This window comes from Saccopteryx leptura, chromosome 5 (assembly GCF_036850995.1).
Source record: "Saccopteryx leptura isolate mSacLep1 chromosome 5, mSacLep1_pri_phased_curated, whole genome shotgun sequence".
Lineage (NCBI taxonomy): Eukaryota > Metazoa > Chordata > Mammalia > Chiroptera > Emballonuridae > Saccopteryx > Saccopteryx leptura.
Window position 1 is genome coordinate 36,915,361 of NC_089507.1, and position 22,980 is coordinate 36,938,340.

The following is a 22,980-nucleotide window of genomic DNA, read 5'->3' on the forward strand; positions in this document are numbered from 1 at the left end:
TCTGTTGCAAGCAGAGCCATTCTAGCACCTGACGCAGAGGCCATAGAGCCATCCTCAGTGCCCAGGCCAACTTTGCTCCAATGAAGCCTTGGCTGCGGTAGGGGAAGAGAGAGACAGAGAGGAAGGAGAGGGGGAGGGGTGGAGAAGCAGATGGGTGCTTCTCTTGTGTGCCCTGGCCAGGAATAGAACCCGGGACTCCTGCATGCCAGGCTGATGCTCTACCACTGAGCCAACCGGCCAGGGCCTCTTGGCACAGTTCTAGAAAGCTACTTCCAGCTGACTGAATTTATTACACGCATTTATTAAGTACCTACTATGCACTAGCTATAGTTCCTAGGAGATGCAGTATAAACAAACAACATTCTAGCTTTGGGGCTCTTAAATTCTAGTTGAGGAGAGAGACAATGAACAAATAGACACATGATAGGGAAACATATGGCAGATAGGGTGGCTGCTTTTCCAACACCTCTTTTAACTTCCTTTTAGTCTTTCTGTATAGCAGAGCCTAGAAAACTAAACTTTTCAGTTCTTGGTTTCTTGCCCTGTAGTTAGATGCTCCCCTGCAGTTGTCTCAAAGATCCCAGAAATACTGATGATACTGGCTTAGGAAAGATAGAATCACGTGGCTGTTGGGAGCATGGGCTCCCGAACTAAGGAGACTGTGATTTCTGGCTCTGCCAAGCATTAGCTGTGTGGACCTAGACAAGTAACCCGACTTTTCTGGGCTTCCTCAATGAAATACAGGTGACAACAGTACTTCCTTCAGAGGGCTGTTGAGGGGAACAATGAGTTAATATATGGAATGGCCTGAAACAGCCCAACACTCAGTGAAAGGCAGCTATTGTTCATGTCTTTAGGTAGGACTCTCACTGTGCAGCCTCTCAGGGTGAGGAGTATAGAAGGGAGAGAGGTAGAGGCCCAAGGAGAAAGCATTTCATTATAATAAGTCTTACTCAAGTGGGCCAGTGGCTTGGCCTTGGAAACACTTTAGCTGTCCTGAGCATTTTCATGCAAGATTATTCCTCACCAAAATGGGGTTTGCCTATGTGTATTACAAGCTTAAGATAGCTAAGGATATGCCCCATGTAAATCTGCTATGGAAGGGAAAAGCCAAGGAAACAAAAGTATTAAGCAGAATGAAATTTGATATTACCCTGTTGCTATTAAAGAATATCTAAAATGGTAAAAATAATTAAAACAAACCAAAGGTATGGGAGTAGACCACAGGTGTGGGAGCACCCCACAGGTATGGGAGTAGCCTACAAGTGCAGGAGTAGCACACGAGTGTGGGAGTAGCCCACAGGTATGGGAGTAGCCCACAGGTGTGGGAGTAGCACACAAGTATGGGAGTAGCACACAAGTGTGGGAGTAGTGCACAAGTGTGGGAGTAGCGCACAGGTATAGGAGTAGCCCACAGGTTCAGGAAGGTGTGCTTCACACAGCAAGGCGGGCTGAGCCCCAGCTCCCTGGCTTCAGTGATCAAGAGTATGCCTAATGGAACGTGCTGAAGTCTAAACATCTCATATCAAAGAAACTGTTTTAATCACTTATAGCTTTTGTTGTTTTGTTTTAAATCCCTGCTGAAGACAGGCATTGGGTTTATCTATCATTAAACTAAAAGTATAATAGGGATGGCATGAAGAGAGGCCCTGAACTCAGTGGTGGGATTCAAATAATTTAGTAACCAGTTCTCTGCTCTAGTGACCATTTTAAGTATAAAGAAATGATATATTGAAAGGTAGTTTATTATTTCATGCATTTAATACTTAAATAAGAACAATAAAAGAGGTACACAAAACTAGGTTATAAGAAAGTTTTAGGCCCTGGCCGGTTGGCTCAGCGGTAGAGCGTCGGCCAAGCGTGCGGAGGACCCCGGGTTCGATTCCCGGCCAGGGCACACAGGAGAAGTGTCCATTTGCTTCTCCACCCCTCCGCCGCGCCTTCCTCTCTGTCTCTCTCTTCCCCTCCCGCAGCCAAGGCTCCATTGGAGCAAAGATGGCCCGGGCGCTGGGGATGGCTCTGTGGCCTCTGCCTCAGGTGCTAGAGTGGCTCTGGTCGCAACATGGCGACGCCCAGGATGGGCAGAGCATCGCCCCCTGGTGGGCAGAGCATCGCCCCTGGTGGGCGTGCCGGGTGGATCCCGGTCGGGCGCATGCGGGAGTCTGTCTGACTGTCTCTCCCTGTTTCCAGCTTCAGAAAAATGCAAAAAAAAAAAAAAAAAAAAAGAAAGTTTTAAAATATTAATGAGGCCCTGGCTGGTTGGTTCAGCGGTAGAGCGTCGGCCTGGCGTGCGGGGGACCTGGGTTCGATTCCCGGCCAGGGCACATAGGAGAAGCGCCCATTTGCTTCTCCACCCCCTCCCTCCTTTCTCTCTCTCTCTCTTCCCCTCCCGCAGCCAAGGCTCCATTGGAGCAAAGATGGCCCGGGCGCTGGGGATGGCTCCTTGGCCTCTGCCCCAAGCGCTACAGTGGCTCTGGTCGTGGCAGAGCAACGCCCCGGAGGGGCAAAGCATCGCCCCCTGGTGGGCAGAGCGTCGCCCCTGGTGGGCGTGCCAGGTGGATCCCGGTTGGGCGCATGCGGGAGTCTGTCTGACTGTCTCTCCCCATTTCCAGCTTCAGAAAAATACAAAAAGAAAAAAGAAAAAAAAAAAAAAAGAAAAAAAAATATTAATGAAAAAATATTAAATAATACCTGACCAAAAAAAAATAAAACGGTTATTTAAGGTATTTCCATATTGCTTCTTGATTGGTGTCCTCACTTGCAATTTTTTTCACCTATGGATGTAACAAACATCACTACAGATGGTTAGAATACACTGTTGTGCAGGTGAATGTTAAAATACTAAGGAATATAAATTTGTGATTTCCACACTGGGCGACTCCCCAGGCGCCCACCTTAGAGAGAATCCTGATTACAAATGACATTTTAATAAACGGTTCATCGAACTCAACAAAAAATTAGACATCGGTTCTGCTGAACTGGTGCAAACTGGCCGAATCCCACCACTGGCTGACTCCCACTACAATGGCTCTGTAAGGCCTAGCTGGGCCTCTCTGTTCTTTCCCAACCCTTCAATGTGCCTAAAATAGAACTACAAGGGAGAGGTGAATTATTTTTAGCCCACTGAGAGCATTTTATTTTCCAAACAATATAATGAAATGAGAGCTGAAATAAACATAAAAGCTCCAGGATGTCAAAATGTCAATGGTGCCAACAATTATTCCGCCAGTAAACCATTAGAAACTGACAAGAATAATATGCACTAAAAATATCCCCAGTGGGCTTTATTTAGTAATAGATAAGGTGTAATTTTAAACACATTCTGTCTCTTTTAGTTCTGTCTGGATTAATATAATTAAGCATAAGACTTTTCAATACTTATTTTATGTCAATTTTCATCAAGACTGAGGTCTCTTTTTTTTCAATTACAGTTGACATTCAATATTATATTAGTTTCAGGTGTACAGTGTAGTGGTTAGACATTATATAACTTACAAAGTGATCCCTCCAAGAAGTCTAATACCACGTGGTCCCATACATAATAATTACAATATTATTGACTATACCCTCTATTACGTCCCAGGACAACTGTGTAACTACCAATCCGTACTTTTTAATTCCTTCACCTTTTCCAACCAGTCCCCCAAATGTCTTCCCATCTGGCAACCATCAGTTTCTTCTCTGTATCTATGAGGACTAAGGATTCTTTATTTATTTATTTATTTATTCATACAAATAACATATTACTACTTGTCTTATTATTATTATTATTTTACAGGGACAGAGAGAGAGTCAGAGAGAGGGATAGATAGGGAAAGACAGACAAGAACGAAGAGATGAGAAGCACCAATCATCAGTTTTTCGTTCTTGACACCTTAGTTGTTCATTGATTGCTTTCTCGTATGTGCCTTGACTGCAGGCCTTCAGCAGACCGAGTAACCCCTTGCTTGAGCCAGTGACCTTGGGTCCAAGCTGGTGAGCTTTTGCTCAAACCAGATGAGCCCACGCTCAAGCTGGCGACCTCAGGGTCTCGAACCTGGGTCCTCCGCATCCCAGTCCGACGCTCTATCCACTGCACCTCTGCCTGGTCAGGCTACTTGTCTTATTTTTAAAAGATTTTCATGCTGCAACAATGTTTGAATTCAATACCTGATGGTCAATGGTTGGGGAGAGGACACCGAAAATGATACTACTTTATAATAACCATGTCTTGCAACTGTTAAGCTCCCTCTCCTGTCCTCAATGTCTCGAATTTGACAATGAAACCCAGACAAATAGAGTCAAACACTAAAGAAAGAGACCATGAGGGGAAAAAATAGAATGCTATCAAACTATATTACTGTATTCCAATCCTTGAGAGTCTATGCCAGCGAACCATGCTTCTATAAGAGAAAATCTAATTGCCTATATCTGTTGTACTCATGAAATAGTTATCATCTAAACTTTGCTCTCAGTGACATCACTGGTTAGCTTCTCTTCTCTTGTGTCTTAATTGATATCCTAGATGAGCTATTTCAGCTTTCTGATATGGTTTTAAATAAATTTTAGTTGTTTGGCTGGGCACTGTCCTTTAATGTTTGATTAGACACATTCCTCTGAGCAAAGCTATAGGTAGGTGAGGTGACCTTCAAGTCAACTAGTGGGTAGGGGAAGGTGGCCTCCTTCTGAAGTCCTTCCCGCAGTTACTCAATATCTTTGAGTTACCCAAAGGGAATCAAACCTTCTTATGACCACACTAACTGCAGATAATTCTTGACCACCTCCTGTCTCCTAAATTCCAGTTCCCTTAAGGCCCTGTTGAGTCCTATCAATTAGCTAATCTCAGTAAAGAATCATAGAACATTGGCCATGGAAGGGACTATGGAGGTCATCCAGTACTTTCATGGTTGAGACCAATTCCTTTCTGATAGTGAACGTCTCTTGCAAAGGGTCAGTGCTTAATGTAAAGGGATTTGTTTTCCTAAAAAACATTTCCCAGACATCAGTTTACGCCAGTAGGAAGGACATTTTCCAGAAGCCACTGTCACCTAACCTCTCATCATGTAATAGTCACTTCTTCCTCCTAGGATCTAGCACAAAGCTGGTTGCCATAGTAGCCACTGATTCTGTCTTCAGATTGGGCTCTGGATGCAGCCCTGACTTGTGGCTATAACAAGGCACTTTTACAGTGAACATAAACACCACAAGCATATGGGCAGACAAAGAAGGGGTCCTCTGTGTATGTGAATGAATTCATTAGATGACATTCTTAAAAGGCTTTAAGAATCAAATCTCATTAAATCAAAATATAATATATATTTTTTCCCTTCACCATTAATTGCAAACATTTTAAAGCTTTGCACTATCATGCCTCAGTGGTAATGTACAGGGTGGGTGGAAATGTAGATCAGCAAAGTTGTTTTGGAGGGCAATACGATTGCATCTACTAAAACTACAAATATGTAGGCCCTGTGATCCAGCAACTCTACTTTTAGGAATCTACCCTAGAAATAATCATACTTGGGTACAAACAACTATGTAGAAGGGTGGTCATTATGCATGGTTTGTAATAGAGAATAATTAGAAACAATTACTTAATATGCACATCCATAAAGTTAAATTAATAACATAGGATATTATGCAGCCATTAGAAGTTGAACAAGGTAGACCTATTCGTAATGACCTGGAAAGAACTCTTAAGACATAGTACGTAAGCAGAAAAATTGGGTAGCAATATCATATATACTTAAAAATCCCTATATACTTCTAGGTAAGACTTTGTCCATACACATGTATGCGAATACTTAGAAAAGAAAAGAGTGTGGAGGATTCTATCCAAATTGATGACAAGGTCTACTTATGAAAATAAGAGTGGAATTAGAAAAGAGGAGGCAGCAAAAGGAACCCATGTTTTTATCTATATTGTTTACATCTTGTTCACTGAAACTATATTCATACAATGTAAGCATTATGCATTTTTATTTAATTATACACTGAACTTACCTTTCTTTGTTGAACTAGAGGCTTAGCCCAGAAAATCTAGTTGTCTCTTTATTTCTATAGCCTGAGCACCCACTTAAGATTTTATTCCCCCAAACATACACATTTGGAACTTAGGCAAAATCATACCAATCCTTGTCATATAAATATATATGAGGATATAACACTGATGTTTTCCTTCTTTCTTCCTCCCTCCCTCCCTCCCTCCCTCCCTTCCTCCCTCCCTCCCTCCCTCCCTCCCTCCCTCCCTCCTTCCTTCCTTCCTTCCTTCCTTCCTCCTGCATGCGCCTCGACTGGGGATCTACCAGGCGAGCCCCCTACCAGGCAATAATGCTCTGCCTTTCTGGGCCGATGCTCCATTGCTCAGCAACCAAACTATTTTATTGCCTGGGGTGAGGCCATGGAGTCATCCTCAGCACTGGGGACTAACTTTGCTCAAACCATTCAAGCCATGGCTGCAGGAGGGGAAGAGAAAGAGAGAACGGGATGGTTGCTTCTCTTGTGTGCCCTGATGGGAACTGAACTCCGGACTTCCACACTCCGGGCCGATGCTCTACTGCTGAGCCAACTGGCCTGGGCCATCCTGACGTTTTCATAAATGTTTCTTTTTTCATCAGTTCTAAGTGTGAATCCATGGGAAAATGAGTTGTACTTCTGCTAAAGTCAAGGGCAAAAAACTCCAAACCAAAAACACCACCATTAATAAACAAAACTAAAGGGACAGAATTTCTTATCAACAGAAAGCTACAGCTCCTGCTAGAATGTGGCATTCCTACTGACTTCAGCTCTCAGATATTCCCGGGCATGCTTTCCAAGAAGTGTAAAACAACGTAAGTTTCAAATGCAATGGGTCTTTTACTGACTTTAAGTTTAATTCTTTCTTTTTCTCTCCAACTCTCCACTTACAGAAAGACTAATGAGAATTGTAATGTTCTTCATCTTTTTAAAATAATGCATAATGAGATAGGGATTTATGCATTAAACATTTTTTTGTCTTATTCTTAAATTAACTGAATTTTGAAAGCAAAGGCTGCATCCTTTTAAATCATCTTCTAGATCTTATACGTTAAGGAGAAAATAAAAACCTGTGAACTTGGAATAACTAATTATAGTGGAAAATGAAATAGTTACTTGTAAAAAGTCGAGAGAAGAAGATGCCTGCTTCAAAAGAGTAGAAGATTGTCATAGATGGCTAATACAGGACCCCGCGGAGTGGCACCCGGGGTCTGCACTTTTAATGCCGGAGTTGGTTCTGACGGTCAGCCAGCTATGTTTTCCTTCTTTGTGCAAAATGCCTCTTCAAAGGAGTGATTATCACCTATGAATATCATTGGCCTATTGTAGAAGGATCCCAAAGATATCCTCAAAATCTCATAGCATAGGGGGATGCTGTGTTTTAAAATGACCAATGGCTAAAGTATTCCAAGTCTAAAAAGGTTGGGAAGACCTGCTCCCTTACTTCTCCTTAAAACCATGTCTGATGTGGAAACCTCAAATCCATTACTCTGACTTGAACAAAGAGAAAGGAGTACAGTATTATAATTCTCATGATAACCGGAACTACACATGATTTACCATGACAACGACTGTGATTAAAGTCATGAGCAAACACTACAGTTTTTATTCCCTTCCTCAAAAATATTCTATATATTCCTATAACTTAAAGTAATACAATTACTTATTTTATTTTCTTAAAAATCTTAAGAATAAAAAGAAATAGGCTCTTATCCTTTAAAAATCCTCATTAAGAGTATCAAAGCCTTTCAAAAGAAAGAATTATCATTGTTACTCTTTGGAATTCGGGGACTGTTTTCACTCGAATCTCGGGCACTGTGGTAGGAAAGCTGGGAGGAAGAGGGAAGCACTCATCAGAGGGGAAGGGTAATAATCTTTGGAATGAAACTGGCCAGGACGCGTCAAACTCGGCTGGCTTGCGGTCACCATTCTTGCGTCTCGTTATTCCATTCTGACTCTCTCGTCTAGCTGGCAGAGTGTCCAGCCTGCAAACACCGTTCCCTGTGCCCTCCTGCAGGCCATCACACAACTCCAGCTGACTGGACCGTTACACTGTTCTTACATGTTCTCTCCTCCCTAATTACATATATTTGATCACTTAGCTAGAAAAAATTCTTGGCAAATGGGACGACAAAAATCACTTCCCAGCAGGCTCACCATCGAGAATACCTGCTGTAGTTCACCCACAGTTCAGTTTTGATGAGTCCCTCCACTCAGCAGGGAGCTGCCGGACGGACCAGGCCTCGTTTCATCATTCAGAGCGAGCTCTGGCCTTCACTCACTGTGATAGATACTCCCAAACTCAAGTAGTATTAGGGATTAAGACTGTAAACATATCAATTGTCCCCAAATTAACCTATTAATTTAGGACACGTTCAGTGAAATCACAAAAGTGTAATTTTCAATTCTAAAACTTCTATGGGAGAAGAAAGGGTTAAGAGAACTACGGCAGATTTGAAGATGAACAAGGCTCATTATACGTTTATAATGTAACAAGTATTATATATATTAATTTAGACAGTGTAATCTTGGCAGAGAGATAGAGGAATAAAACAGAGCCTGTTAACAGTTTCACGCGTGTATGGAAACAATGCACAACCAAGATAACCCTGAAATCCAGGGAGGAAAACGTGAACTACTCAACAAGTAGTGTTTGGATGCAATCAATACAAAATTTGATTTCTATTTCATAAATTATACAAAAAAAAAAAAAAAAAATCCTGGGTATTAAAGGACTAAATGTGAAAATCCAAAATTTAAAAACTTTTGGAAAAATTGAACTATACCATAAACAAAGTTGAAAGACAAGCCTAAAGCCAGTATAAGATATTTGTAACATATAAAACCAACAAAGAGTTATATAGACAGTGAAGAAGTCAAATAAGGAAATCAATAAGGAAAAGGAAAAAAAATACAAGTAGAAAAATAGGCAACGAATATGAAGAGGCAAATCACAGAAGAAATCATGTGAAGTGTGAAAAATATGCAACTTGACACATAATTGGGGCACTGAGGTGGACACAGTCTCATGCGGGTGAGCAGGCGGGGAGCAGGTGAGAGGGCAGGGTTGTCGATAGCCAGGGCGGGGGCAGGGCCGGGGGCCTGGGACACAACACGTGCCGAGGTGGACACAGTCTCACGGGGGTGAGCAGGCGGGGAGCAGGTGAGAGGGCAGGGTTGTCCGTAGCCAGGGCGGGGGCAGGGCCGGGGCCTGGAACACAACACGTGCCGAGGCAGACACAGTCTCACGGGGGTGAGCAGGCGGGAGCTTGGGTGAGAGGGCAGGGTTGTCCACAGCCAGGGCGGGGGCAGGGCCGGGGCCTGGAACACAACACGTGCCCTGTCAATGCGGATCCCGTCCCCTTCCTGTCTCACTGGGGCTTGTTCTTAATCAGCAGAGCCAGGGCTTTCCCAGCCCCCACAAGGCCCATGGGCCTGAAAACACTGAAATTACAAATGGGGCAGCCGCGGTGCCGCAGGAGAAACGAGAAATTTTGAGTCAGAAAGCTTGGATTTTCCTGGTTTCAAGTATCAATGCCACAACTCCTCCCCAACAAACAAACAAAACAACAACAACAAAGAAAACTTGGATTTACTGTGGACCTTTGGACATTTTCTTTAATTCTGAATTTCAGTTTCTTCTCCAGCAAAGAGAGAGAACTACAATAACCTTAATGCGACCTTGAAGGTGCGAATGAGCTAGGAAAATCCTGGAAGGCATGAATGTCTGTCAGGGCTGATGTCCCACTGCTAGGGGTGACACGCCCAGCTAATTTAGGGCAACCGAGGCTCACACATGCCAATATCGTCATCCTTTCTGACTCCTACTGATAAGAAGTTTGACCCCAGAGCATGCCACCACGAGAGCAAATAAGCAGTAGGGGAAATGCTGGATCCTTTCCTCTCCCTGCCAGTGTGTAACCTTCACGGGGGTGGACAGGCTAGGTTTAAAACGATGGGTGGGTTGATTCTTTCTACGTGTCTATTTCTAGGGGTGTAATGTATATTCTCTGTCTCCCTCACCCCGCCTTTATTTTCTTCTCTCTACACAGGCGCTTCTAATACCAAATTATTAAGAGCAGGCAGCCTACGATGTGGCTTAAAAAGACTTGCATCGTGAGGCTGGGTTACAGTTCTGAGCATGCGGGCTCTGGAGGAGAGACACAGGACCAACGGCCCCAGGCTCCGCCTCTCAGAGGTGACGCACAGCCCTCGGCTCTCAGGGACCCCAGGAAAAGCCACGTGACCTTTTTGGGGCTCCCTGTTCTCATCATAAATTCTTCTAGACCCTAAAATACTCTCAGGACACCAGTTTGCTATATATACACACCCACATTTATTTTTAAATTTAATACTTATCTATTTATACTTTAAATGTGGGATCTTTTCCAACTTGTGCATTATGAGAATTCGGTTCAGAGTTCAGAGCCCAGGAGCCGGGAGCGCACAGGGCCGCTCTTCGTGGATGCGTCGCTTCCTCTCCAGCTGCCGCTTGTGGCTTCAGCTGTTTCTGAAGGCGGCCACTCACCCTTTTGAAGTCTGAGGCCCATTACTTTCACTTCTGACTTAACCAACAGGTGTTCTCAGCCTCTTTTCTTTATGGGCTGCTTTCCCTCAGGGTTCTGGGCGGACAGTTTTTCCTACAAGCTTACTGAGAGGCTCAGAGAAATAAATTTCCCCTAGTACACTGGCTCCGCTGTTGGAACTGAAGTTTTTTGTGACCACCCTGAAGTTTCAGCCTTTCCTACTTCTTGCAGGATACAGGGATACGTGGGTAAACCACAAGGGCCAGGTCTACATGCTCCATGGAAACAATGAAAGTACAAACCTCTCATTCTTTGATTTAGGGTAGGGGTCCCCAAACTACGGCCTGTGGGCCACATGCGGCCCCCTGAGGCCATTTATCTGGTCCCCGCCGCACTTCCGGAAGGGGCACCTCTTTCATTGGTGGTCAGTGAGCATCCGCATCCTGTGCTCCTGGAGTAAGTACTGTATGTGGCGGTGTCGCTCATGTACAGTACTGCTTTCAGTGACGCAGGACGCATGCGTCAAGGCTCCGGAAGCACGTCATATCACTTGTTACGGCTAGCAGTGACAAATATGGAACCGGACATTGACCATCTCATTAGCCAAAAGCAGGCCCATAGTTCCCATTGAAATACTGGTCAGTTTGTTGATTTAAATTTACTTGTTCTTTATTTTAAATATTGTATTTGTTCCCGTTTTGGTTTTTTACTTTAAAATAAGATATGTGTAGTGTGCATAGGAATTTGCTCATAGTTTTTTTTATAGTCCGGCCCTCCAACGGTCTGAGAGACAGTGAACTAGCCCCCTGTGTAAAATGTTTGGGGACCCCTGATTTAGGGCCTAAATATGGTGGGTAGGCCTGTACCACCAAAATGTCAGAATGTGCATGCTGGCTTTGAACCCTGAATCTAGGAGAGCAGAGGGAAGTCCAGCTTCTGGGGACAGAGTCTCGTGCTGGGCAGGTGAGGCCTGGCCTGGCAGCGTGTGCCTCACAGGGGCTGGTGAAGCTGGCTGTGAGTTGGAGACTGTTGGCCAATGGCCTCAACGAGCACGTATGTACACACAACAGGGCAGCAGGCAGTAATGGGCATGGGACAAGAAAAAGAGGCCCATAGATTCTATCTGGGGGCAAAAGAAGAAGTGTGGTTACTCTGAAAGTGGTTCTAGTTTGGCAAGATAATATTTTAAAAATATTAATGGACTGCATACACAAGCACAAAACCTTATTTCTTTTGATCCTACAACCCACCTCCTCTCAGTCAGCGAGGTGTTGAGTTCCGAAAGTCAGGTCCTGAGGATCCTCAGGGGATCGACAGAGGCAGAGTTAGGCTTCTTGCCACCAAGACTCCAGAAAGGTCCCTGGGTCAAAGATGTCCTTGGGGAGAGTGAGGGAACCCTTGGACATGTTTGTGGGTTTATAGGACAGACAAGGGCATCTGTGCTTCACCTTCTGAGTGGAGCCCAGAACGAAAATGTCCATGTCATGCATCAGATGGGGTCCCAGAGTTTTCCATGGCTCAGCACTACATGTGGCCCCGAGCAGCATGGCCCCAGATGATGCTTCAAACACACTCTTAGAGTTTCGTGGGCCCCGTGTGCTCAAGCGCAGCAGAAAGCTTCTCTGCATGAATGGAGTTCAAAGAGACCTGGAGAGATGGAGCGAGCTGGGCCCGAGGGACCTTCCAAACGGCTGGCCACCGGGCCTGTGGCCTGACAGCAGAGCTCCAGTGGAATGAAGGCTGTCACTGAGGTGCCTTCAGGGACAGAGAGCATGTGGGGGACAGGTCAGCTCCTCAGAGCCCTGGCTCCCAGAACTTAGACATGGCCTTTGCAAAGCGGAGTCTGGGGACCTGAAATTGCCAGACTGTATGTTTCTACCTCCCAGGGGAATAGGAGCACAAGGAATAAATTAAGAGGGTTAGAGAAAAAATGTCCCAAGTTGCATCTGTGGTATACACTTAAACATCTATTCTGAGATTGCTGCCCACTACACTGGTAAAAATCAACCCATAAGAGATGAGTCTAGTTTATGACAAACCCACTCTAGGAGCCGATACCTGTACCTACAGTCAGTACCGAGACAGCAGGTCAGTGCCAGATTGGCACAGAGTCTGGCTGGGGCAGAAGACAGGCTGAAAGTAGGGACGTCACACTGCTGCTTTCTTTTGGCCTTTCTGAATGTCTGTCTGTTGGCCTGAGTAATGGCCTAAAGCTACTCCCTAACTCTACTCTCTCCCATTCCCCACCCTAGACAGTTTCATGTGGGGCCCAGACAGTAACACCCCCACCGTCACACATCTTTCTAGGGGACAATGTATCAATAAATGTAATGTAAATGTAGCTGCCCTCCTCTCTGCAGCCCGGGAGTCCACTGCAAGGGAATGAAGAGCTTAAGACTTAGCAACTTTGAAAGGGTAACAACTCTTGTGAGAGAAATAGAGCAAGTAAGTCACCCAGGGCCAGTTTACGTTTTCTTGGGAATAAAGTTTATCTTCTCCCCATCACAATTCTAAACACAGGCTTAAAAATATTTCCATTATAGCAACAGTTAATTTTAAAACAGCGTTTGAAATGAGTAGTCACCACCTATGGGGAATGTCTAGCAAGCCGAGCACCGGGGGCTGCCACATGGCTGCTGACAGCATTTCCCTTCACTGCTCTGTAACTCATGATTTAGTGCAGAATGGGAAGCTTTATAGCTTCACAGTCTGTTAGTGATAAGGGGACACATGTGGAACAGGTCCATTAGAAAAATGATAATCCTTCCATTCCCTTAAATGTTACTTAAATTCTCCCCTGCTTTTTCCCAAGTAAAAATAGAAATCTTCATGAGACCCTAATGTTCTCTGAGAAAGTCACCAAATAGCAGGGAACCCATGAGAAACAACAACTGGCATCTTGAAACACAGGAAAAGTATCTTTTTAGTAGCCATAGAATAGGAGAAAAGCGTTTACAGCTTTACAATGCCCCATAGGACTAGCAACCACTCTGCTGGTTAGCTTGGAAAAGTAACAGCACCACAAACCACAGCAACAAATAACCAGTAATAGCTGCAACAACAGCACCATCTGAGCGCTTGTAAAGCCCTGGGCCCTGAGCTCCACCCACTGCCTCCTTCAGTCTTCATAAGGTACCCTTGAGGGAGTTAGTATTATAATTGTCCCCACCTGGCAAATGAAAAACTCTAGAGGCAGCCATTTCATTACAATAGTTTACAATGCTAATGTAGTAAAGAATGTGCATCTAGTTTAGTTTTACACCCCGTAGACCTGGTAAGAGTTTGTGCCAACGATTGTGACTTGGAGTATCACAGGACAGCCAGCCTAGAGCAGAATAAAAAGAAAGGTAGGAAACCTCTAGTATGTCTGCTCTATAAAGAAGTTCACAGACAGCATTTAGACCCTAATCTTGCCTGGCATAAATAAATACTTCTCATCGAAAACTAAAGGAACAGAAGCCCGGGGAGGATCGACCCTCTCACCAAAGTCGCACAGCCCTAAGGAATGGAGCAGGGGACACAATGTCTTCAACATAGCCAGTGAGTTCTGGGGACAGCCTCCAGTCATGTGCTTGTCTACAGACGGAGTCGCAGGTGAGACCTGGGCAAGTCCCTGTCCCGCTGTCAGGGCATCAGTGTCCTCACCCAGGAGACGGGGACTGTGAAGGCTGAAGGGAAGGATGGCCACGAGAAAGCCTGGCAAAGTCTCGGGAGCTGCACGTGCACGGGGAAGCGGATGGGGGAGTGGGAGAGTGGTGGCCAAATACTACACAAAAATAAAGTTCTCAAGTAGGTCATTGCCAATGGATTTACTGTATATTAGCGTTTACCCAGAAAAACTATTTCTACCGAGCCAACAAACAATCCTGGGGTATCCCAAACCTGCAAAGGCTGGGCAGGAATGTTTGATGAATAATGACAGCAGGAGCTACAGTGACGGACGGAGGAGCACCGACTCACTACTCATTATGGTCAAAGGTCTTGTAGCACAGTGGTTGCGGCAACTGATTTGTGAGCCAGGCTGTCTGGGTTCAAATCTTAGTTCTGCCACCTACTTGCTGTGTGCCCATGGGCGAGCTCCCTTGTCTCTGTCACCTCACCCCAGATAGAGGTGCTCCACGCACCCACGTTGTGGTGTGGGGTGAGGATTATGAGTGTGAACACGTGAACAGTGCTGGGCACAGCAAGGTGCCATGGAGGTGTGAGCTGCTCTCGTGGCCACACTCTCTCACTGACAGTTCACTGGCTTCTGTCACATCGGGCTACAACTCAGTGGCAGGTGCCCAGGGCAGGTGGCTATGGTCCCATTCCTCTGGAAACTCACAGTTATAACCTAAACTTGAAAAAAAACCACAGTTGAACAATATGAAATTACTGTTTTGGCAGGTCAAATATGGAGGGAAATCAGCAATTTCATATACACAGGGGCAAACAGACCCAGGGCTCGAAACAACACCACCACCAACAAAAAGGACCACGCAGTCCAGTAAACATCCCAGAGAGGGAATGTGAGGAAATGGAAATAAAATAACCATGGCTCACACAGCTGCAGCAGTAGCAAAGACATGCAGAAATTAAGTCCAGGATCTCATCATGTCCTTTAGGCACAAACACGAGCTCAGGATGGGTCTGTAGATGCACATGCCTGACTAAGCAGTGGGAAGATGAGGGAGTTTTTAGGGCCACGATAGGGACGTGGTAGGGGCTCCCTCCTCCGCGAGGGGTTCCTATCTGCACAGCCACAAAGGAGGATCTCAACCCGCCCTCCTCACCTACCCCTCCCGCTCCTGCTCCTGAAGTCAGACTCCTCCCACACTGTGTCCTCTTCTCCCACTTCTCACTCCATCTATTGGCTACCTGCTCCTGACGTCAGACTCCTCCCACACTGTGTCCTCTTCTCCCACCTCCTCACTCCATCTATTGGCTACCTGCTCCTGACGTCAGACTCCTCCCACACTGTGTCCTCTTCTCCCACTTCCTCACTCCATCTATTGGCTACCTTGCTCCCACCCTGCGCCTTCGCCCTCTCCCCCACATCGGCGCCTGTGCAGGAGGACGGGGAGAGCAGCGGTGGCCAGGTCTCCCTGGTTGGCAGCTGGTGCCAGGATTTCCCCTGTACTTGTATTGGAGAGGCAGGCGTAGGGTGGCGGGTTCCAGTCCTGCAAGCAAGCACTCACCAGGAATCCCACTGGTCTCTCTGCCAATTTGCCAAGTCCCTTTCCCCAGAAGCAACACGTACAACCAGAATATAAGAAGCCAGATCCAAGGCTCCATGTGAAGCAACTTATTATTGCTAATATTTATTAAGCGTTTACTAATGTGATAGAACCTATGCTAAGCCCTTTATGTTTTTTAGAACATTTTCTCCTCACAATGGCCCTATAAAATGGGGGTTATTATTACCCGTTTTTCATATGTAGGGACTGAGACATAGAGGAGGAAAGTGACTTGCTTAAGGAGCCGCCGTCAGCCGCTGACAGGGCTGCGAGTCCGACCAGGCAGGTGGACTGCAGACCCCTGCTCTAAGTCTTTAAATGCTGCCGAGGACCCGTCTTCTCCCTGATGAGCAGCTGAATGCTCCTGCAGGCCGGTGTCCTCCGTGAAGCACGGAAACGTGGATGCAGCCGCTCTCACACGCAGGTCTTCCCAGCTTCACGACGGAGAAAGTAGGCTCTTTCTTTCCTTTCAGTTAGTCAAGTTTGAGACAAGAAATCTGACAGGCCCATTCTGTGGCCGAGATGGGGTACTGTGCTAGGTAGACAGATAAAACGGAGGAGAGGAAGAGGAAGGACAGTCCCTCAGGAAGGACTCTCAGAAGGAGGTCTGGTGCAGGACAAGCACAACCACAGACGTCTACCAAAGCATCTTCAGCGCTGGGCCTCGGGCTTCTGCAGGACTGCTGGGACCTGCCCCAAGGGGAGCGGCCAGAAGGGGGTCACGGGGGAAGGAGCAAAGGGGATGGAGTTGCTGAGGTCCTAGCATCTTAGCAATAGGATTGGAGGTCAGAATGAAACACTTTCTCATAACTCAGGTCTTCGGCCTTTGGGGGGGACTCACTGATGTCCATAAGGGAGGAGGGCGAGACTTCCCACAAATCCAGAAACCGCCCCGGGCTTCAAATGCCAAAGCCAGCCTTCCAGAGGAGTAGGATGCAACCCTAACGTGCCAGGAGGGTTGGACCATGCGAGGGACCCAGTGTGGCCTCGGCGCCTCCACCTGTGCGGAGCAGAGGCCACGCCCCTGGTCAGCCTGAGAAAGGGCGCCCTCCGGGCTCGCCTGCCTGCGCGTGTGAGCTGACTGACATAAATAACCCTGGCACGCTGACTAAACATCAGATGGACATGAAAGCGGCAACATCTGGAGAACTGTCACCATCTGCCCCTCCGAAAGGAACACTGAAAGAATCAGCAGGATAGGAGCAGTATGGGGTCTAAGTTAAAAAAAACACACACACAAGAACAGTGTTGGCAGCTGCTACCAGCTCTCAGCTGCTGAGAATAGCAGCGGTTCTTCCTGACGTGGCAGTTTGTGGGCTCTCACAAGTCCCGGCTGACCCCTCACAAAGGCTGGCCCACATACCACGTGGTGCCAACGGTCATCGCTCACCAGGCGCCGTGCTCATGGGGCTTTGTTCCCCGTTCTTCCGCGGCTGCACCATGGCAGACGCACCCCAGGTCCCAAAGCCCAAGCAGAAGAGAGAGGTCATTCATGGAAATCGCGGCAGAAGTGCTCGCCCTGTGCCTGTCTTCTCTGATGCAGTCCTCATTTGATTTTGTCTACAGAGATGAGACATCACCGTGCAGTTCTAAGTGCTGGACCAGGTGCCCCCGGCTCAGAGAGAGACTGGACCTGGGAGAGGCGTGTGCTTACACCAGACCAAGTTTATACTTACATTCTCATTTGTTAATATAAATCTCAGTTAACCAGCCCAAGCAGGACGCGGCGAGGGCTGTTCTTTATTAACTGGCTGATGGTTGCTGCTTTTAAGGGAGAACCATTAAGCCTGACAGACGGCCTCCTTGTGCAGTTGCACAGTAAACATGATTGTTAGGGTCCCAACTGCCATCTCTGGGCGCTCCCTGGAACACAGGTTCTTTGTGCACGAGAACTAAAGTCAGACACAAAGGAAAAAAGGTTCATTTTCTCTCATTGCATCAAAATTGTTCCTTCAGATTAAGCAGGGCTGCTTTTGCTCCCCAAGGTAGGGAAGGCAACAATGACACTCTGAGTGCAATTAGAAAATACACCCATGCATGAACACTTGACCCCAGTCTTCATTCCCAGCTAGGAACTGTGCTTGCGTATGAAAACCTCACCGGGCTGTGAGGCCCTTTTGTTATACTGTAAGGCAGGTACTACATGTTTGTTTATTTCTGGTCAGGAAGGGAATTAACTGGGCTCTTATCCTAGCTCTGCCTCAATCTGGGCACTTCTCTCACCCATACGTGCAGAGGGGAAGGTGCTGGACCAGACGTTTGCTGACGCTCCTTCAGGTATGCACATTCTGCAATGCAGGAACATTGAATACGTGCAGGAGAAGTTCTCCTTACTGACCTTTCGTTAGCTTTCACCCTCACCCCCAACAGCTGGCTTCTGTCTGCTTACCATCTAACCCCACAGCTCTGTGTCTACGACAGACCTCCCTCACACCCATGAGAGGAGAAAGGGAAAGCTCTCGATGGGCAGGCTTACGGAGGGGACTATCGAGGCCCATGTCGGTCACCTACCCCCAGAATCCCAGGGGCACATGTGGCTGGAACTGAGGAAAGCCGTCTTTCTGTCAAGCTCTGAAGACCCCGTCTCGCTCCCCAGTGGCACCTTGCCAATCTGTCCCAGATGGTCTGGGCCTCTTATGGCAAGCCCTACAGGTAAACCCACTTTGAGCAGGGAGAAAATTTACCATAAATAATAATAAGCTGATAATAACAGTTAAGCATCAACCTGCACGTATTATATGTTAGGCATTAGGCAAAGTGCTTTACACATATGATTATATGTAACTCTCCGAATAACCCTTGGAAATAGGTAACACTATTATTCCTGCTTTACTGAGCAGGGAACTGAGGCTTTGAAAGGTAAAGCCTATAATGGCAGTGCGATGCCCAACAGGTCACCTCACAACTACTGGCTGCAGTTTCCTCATGCCTAAAAGCAGGAGGTTGGCTTGTGTCAGTGTGGTGTATGGACCACTCTCACCTGTCACCTGGAGTGCTTATTAAAATGCAGATTCCTGACTCCACCCCAGATCTACAAAGTCAGGATCCCTGGGGGTAAGGACAGGAATCTATTTAACAAGAACCCCACGTAATTCGTAAGCATATTCAAGTCTGAGAACCCAGGTATATGATTCCTAAATCTTACCACTTCTATTATGATGGCCTGTGGTTTTCTTTTGTTAGAGACTCTTCAAGAATGCAAGCTTTTCTCCTTCATTGGGCCCAGAGTTAACCCCCAAATATCCCAAACATCTCCTTTAGATCAGCTTGATACAACACAAGATCTTGTTTCATATACGACACAGGCAAATTCTTCATTCTCTAAAATGTTTAAACCACATCAAATTCCTCCCATTTAGAAGGAATGTAAAAACAAGATGATATAACCTGAGCTAAAAGAATTTTCTTAAAGTTATTTTACAAATGGGAGTCAATAAGCATATGGAACTGGTTACTGAGAAAAGGGTCACTGCTCAGAGAACACTGATGGTGCATGTGAGGGAGAGAGAGAGAGTGAGAGAAAGGTTTTTAAATTGAAACACACACACACACACACACACACACTCACACTTGGAACATACATACAGAAAAAACAACCAGGTAAAAGTAGGCTGTGAGTGAAGAGTATGAGAGCAAATAGGCTTTTCGCTGAGAACAGGTGGGACTTGTCAACTCTGGTCTTGACTTTTTCCTCAACTTTTGTACCTATTTCTCCTAAGAATGCCTCTCTTACCCCTTGCCTTCATTCTTTCCTCTAAATTGCCACTTGGTCTATTTATTCTTGTCCTTTCCTGCTGAAACTGAGGCCCGTGTGACAGAAAAGCCTGCACTCAGTGCACCTTGTAATTTCATCACCTTCCTGCCCCGAGTGCAAGGATGCAGGGCCCCTTAGCCAAGGCCTCACTCGGGCTACTGAGATGGCCAAATGCCCGCGTCCATCACAGGGCCCCCAGGCCCACGGGCTGCCTGCTGCTACATTTCCCCGGAGACACACATCTGCTTTTCCTATGCAGCTCTCCCTTCTTTCTGACACAGAACATGCACACTGCTATTAGCAAGAGTCATCAACAACAAATTTGCCATGTATCAATTATGCAAAGCACAACAGTCCCGGGTGCAATGAGGAAACCAAGACGTGAAGATACAGAAGACCTGGCTTCTGCCTTCAAGGACCTTAGCAGTCAGTGCAAGACCTGGAGTGCTTCAGAAAGCAAGTATGGTAGGAGTTCGGGACTCATGATGAGCCGCTGTTCACTAACCTCCTGGGGGAAGTGGGACCTTCCCCCAGGGGCTGGACCTGGGAGAAGCCGAGGACAGTTGGCAGAGCAGGCTGAGTAGAGGAAATGGTTGCAGTTCCCATTCCCACTTCTCGTGATGACAGCACTCTGATTTTCCTTAAACTTACCCTTGGTTGTTGTGGTTCAGATGGGGCTGAACTTGACCTTGCTAACGAAAGCACCCTATCCCTCTGGTCATTGCGAGGGTTCAGAATGGGTACACAATCCAGGTCTGTCCAGTGAGACTGACCGGGGCTTTGGCAGGAACCACAGGCAAAGAGAATCTCTTCTTTCTCCGTGATTGTGTGCTCAGAGGATGCAATCCTGGAGCTGCTGGTGGCCACTTCCCTGCGGACAGGGGTTGGGGTGGGGGTGAGTGGAGAGTGAAACTAACAAGATAGAGACAGACTCCGGAGGCAAAGAGTGAGGAAACCAGCTCTACCCCTGGTCTTCCTACTCAATAGAAACTGGTTTTGTTTTGTTTTTCAAAAGCTAGTTAGATTGATTAGCTGTCATTTGTCATTTGGAGGCAGAAAGGTGTAAGTGTGGGAATTATGAGAAAACCAGCCTCAGGGGTTGGTGTTGGTGAAAGCCCATCTGGAAAGGTAAACTGAGGCCAGACCTGGCAGGAGATGGGAGGGGAGGCATGAATGCAAACCTAGGGAACAAGAACTTTATAGCATATAGGCAAGAGAATCCATTGATGACTTCTGAGAAAGAAAATACTGAAGAAAGAGGAAATGATTCAGTAAGGGGCCATGCATGAGACAGGAGGTAGAAGGAGATGAATTCTCTGGTATCTCCCAACCTTGAATTGTGTATAGATGGTGTAGATGGTGATATTCTGCAGCATGGCTTAGAGAGGCACGCAAGTGGCATCAGGGACATTAACAAGGCAACTACTGATAGGCTGGAGGCAGTATTACAGTGATGATGGTGGGAATGAGAAAAGGAAAGAAGGCAGGCCCTGGCTGGTGACTCAGTGGATAAAACATTGGCCTAGCATATGGATGTCTGGGTTTGATTCCTAGGCACAGCACACAGGAGAAGTGACTATCTGCTTCTCTCCCCCTCTATCTCCCCATTCTCTCTCTTTTTCCCTCCTGCAGCCAGTGGCTCAATTAGTTAGAGTGTGACCCCAAGTGCTGAGGATAGCTCTGTTGGTCCAAGCATGTCAGCCTCAGGCACTAAAAATAGCTTGGTACTTGAGCATCAGCCCCAGACTGGGTTGCCAGGAAGATTCCGGTTGGGGTACATGTGGGAGCCTGTCTCATTCTCTCTTCTCCTCTTATTTAATAAAGAGAGAGAGAGAGAAAGAGAGAGAGAGAGAGGGAAATAGAGAAAGAAAAAAGAGAAGGCAGATGATTCTGAGTGCCTGTCCCTCTGGTTTTACTGATGGCAAGTAGAGGTGGAGTTGGTTTGAAGTGGGGGATGAATTCCCCCCCACCCAGAGACGTAAGAGGGCAGCATTTGAGGGCATGGGTCTAGAGCTCAAAGCAGGACATGGTAGTTCCTTTAGCTATCTGTGTAGGGTTGGATAAAATGGCCTCTGAGGTCACAGCCAATTCTGCAGCCTCCTGATGCCAGGAGGAGATCAGGGTTGCAAATGCAGAACTCACAGCTCTGAGCAGATTCTGAGGGCCCTTCACACAAGCTCCGACCCAAAGCCGAACTCTCCCTTCCAGACATTCTGACGGATAGTTGTTCAACCCAAACACTTTCACTCATGCCACCTCTCACACTCTTGAAGTCATCAACCTTGTTTAACGTAAAATGTTAAATTTCAACATAACATGTCAAATTGTGACATAATATGTTAAATGTTTAATGTGATTCTTTTTAATGAGCTGAAACGGTCTTCCCTGTACATTCATTCCAAAGGTCGTAGTGTTTCCTGCTGAAGGTGACACAGCCGGAAGAGCATTGCTGGGCAGGACAGTGGGTAGCAGAAGTCAGCAGATGTATACTCTTGCTTCCTCCGCCCTTTCTTTATCGGTGGTGGGAAACTAGCCTCATCCCCAGGCTGGCTTCCCAGAGGAAGGAGGTTGGCCTGATTCCTTGTATATAGAACAGCCTACTTAATATTTTCCTATCATGGTCTTTGTAAATCTTTCTTTTCCAAATTAATTATTTCCACAGATGACATCGCTGAAGTCCTGAGCTTAGATGAGACCCCAACCCCACCCCCAAAAAGAGAGACCAGAAAGAGGGGCTGAGGCTTCAGAGCCACATAAAAGCGACATGTGTATATAGAAGTGCACTGATTCTCCTGTCTCCTCCCCCGCACAACACACAAACATCGGCTTTGTTTAAATCAAGAAGTTGCTAAATAAACATGGGTTTGACCAAGTTTCCAAAAATACTCCATTTCCTATGAAAGCATTTTAATTACCCTCCATTAAAAAAATGTATTTTCCTAAATTTGCAACTTATCAAATTTATGCCCTGGTCACAATAAAAAAAAAAATTACTCTTGGGATCATTTGGGTCCATCTGCTTTTTGATTAAAAAAGAAAACATTTCTCTCTGTCGTCATTATTTTTGCTGTTGTTTTACTGCAACACGAGGTCAGCAGGACTGTTTGGGGTCACTCACCCTAGAAATGTTTACAGAGGCTGAATTCTTTGGCATTAAGATTTGCTGTAAGGTCCGTGAACTGCCTTCTCTTCCCCATTTTTTGAAGCCAGATTCTAAAAGGCACTCCATCTTTCTGAGAGAGCACATGACCTGGATCTGACGTTTGGTTTTTGTGAACCTCCCCTCCTAAATTGTTATCCTAAATTGAACCACTTCAGATACAAGTAAGGTGTAGTTACAAGCTCAACAGTGTGTAAAAGTTTCCCCACCAGATGAACTTGAACTCCCTCTCTTCTAACCACGATTATCACTTTGGATTTTTCAGGAAGAGGAGAAGGAGCCTCCCCCAGACAAGTATCTCTTCTGTAAACCAGTAAGCTGCAGTCCGTG

The 22,980-nt window shown here is 46.2% G+C and overlaps 1 protein-coding gene and 1 long non-coding RNA gene across 2 annotated transcripts in view; one reads left to right on the forward strand and one right to left on the reverse strand.

Annotated features, from left to right (window-relative positions):
- SCFD2 (sec1 family domain containing 2) overlaps positions 1 to 22,980 on the reverse strand; it is a 400,811-nt gene that overhangs the window by 61,668 nt on the left and 316,163 nt on the right. The gene's annotated exons all lie outside the window — the stretch shown is intronic.
- LOC136406778 (uncharacterized) lies at positions 9,081 to 10,183 on the forward strand. Its single transcript, XR_010751700.1, has 3 exons — positions 9,081 to 9,157; positions 9,390 to 9,871; positions 10,047 to 10,183. It is a non-coding gene; the product is annotated as an uncharacterized lncRNA (long non-coding RNA).